This window comes from Charadrius vociferus, unplaced genomic scaffold (genome assembly GCF_000708025.1).
Source record: "Charadrius vociferus isolate BGI_N301 unplaced genomic scaffold, ASM70802v2 scaffold398, whole genome shotgun sequence".
NCBI lineage: Eukaryota > Metazoa > Chordata > Aves > Charadriiformes > Charadriidae > Charadrius > Charadrius vociferus.
The window spans coordinates 291,037-292,243 of record NW_009649571.1 but is presented as its reverse complement, the minus strand read 5'-3'; the positions used below and the strand labels follow the sequence as shown (position 1 = coordinate 292,243).

General features: G+C 63.1%; 1 protein-coding gene across 1 annotated transcript in view; it reads left to right on the top strand.

Moving 5' to 3' along the window:
• The window catches only part of ABCA2 (ATP-binding cassette, sub-family A (ABC1), member 2), a 28,961-nt gene that overhangs the window by 468 nt on the left and 27,286 nt on the right, over nucleotides 1-1,207 (top strand).

Genomic DNA, 1,207 nt, shown 5'->3' with positions numbered 1-1,207 from the left:
GCAGGCAGGAGGGATGGCATGGACTTTTGGGTGGTGATGTTGGACATAGAGAGCTGCCTCTGGCTGCCCCTGCAGGGAGTGCCCAGCTTGTCTGTTGGGGCATTCATGTCCTGGGGATGCTGGTGGAGTTGTCCTGCCAAAGTCCATGGCCCAGTGCCTGGCTTCAGCACATCTCCCAGCTGCCCCTGGTGCTAGCCAGAGGGTGGGCACGGTGGGACCACTGTACCAGGCTGGGCTGTTTGCTCTTGTTGTGTCCCATGGGGCTTGTCAGTGCTTTTGGCCTGGCAGCGTGGGAGCTGCACATCTGGTGTGCAGCAGCTGGCACTGCTGCCTTCTACTTGGGCTGTGCAGTGCCTGACCCCGCTCGTCCTCCCCGTGGCCCCCTGCTCCTGTCTGCCAGCATGGGAGAGGGCAGATGCAGGCATCGAGTCGCTGGCTTGGTGCTCTGGGGAGCTACGTGTCCCTCTGCCAGGGAGCTGCCTGCCTGAGGCCAGCACCCTGCTGGCAGTACCTGCCAACCTCTGCCTTGCTCGCTGGGGGAGTCGGGCAGGACCCCGCTGCCCATGCACTTGGCCCATGGCAGGGCTGAACGTGGAGTTCCAGCAGCCACACATGTGCCCCACCATCCATGGTGGTGGCAGGCAGACCATGCAAACCTGAGCAGCACCCACAGTCTCATCCGGCTCACCTCTCCAGCAGGTCGAGGTGAACTTATGCCAGGGGGATGTACACACGTGTGTATGGGGTGGATCCCTCTCGCAGCCCAGCTCTGCTGCTGCCCCCGGCCCTCCAGCCACTGTCCCCTGGGCACAAGGGCCCTATGTCCCACCCCAGCTGCTGCACCTCCACCTCCCCTCAGGCATATATGCAAGAGCCCTCGCAGAGGGAGGAGTGAGGAAGGTAATGAGTGAGAGGACAGGACAGACCACACTGGTCGGTGCTGGCCATGGCCAGCTGCTGGCAGGCACCAGCCCTTCTCCCCTCCTTGTCCCTCTCCTGCTCCAGCATTTCCTTCCCAATCATCCGCATCCTGGCCATTCTCCCCTTGTTTCTTCACACAATCCCACAGTGTCCTGCACCCACCAGTAGGGACCCTAGGCTGTGCCAGTGTTAGGTCCACCTGCTGGGTGCCCCCCCAGGGGGTCTGAGGCTCCCTTGGGACAGCATTTCCCCCCCCCCCCCGCTGCATGCCTCTTGGTCTGTTCGG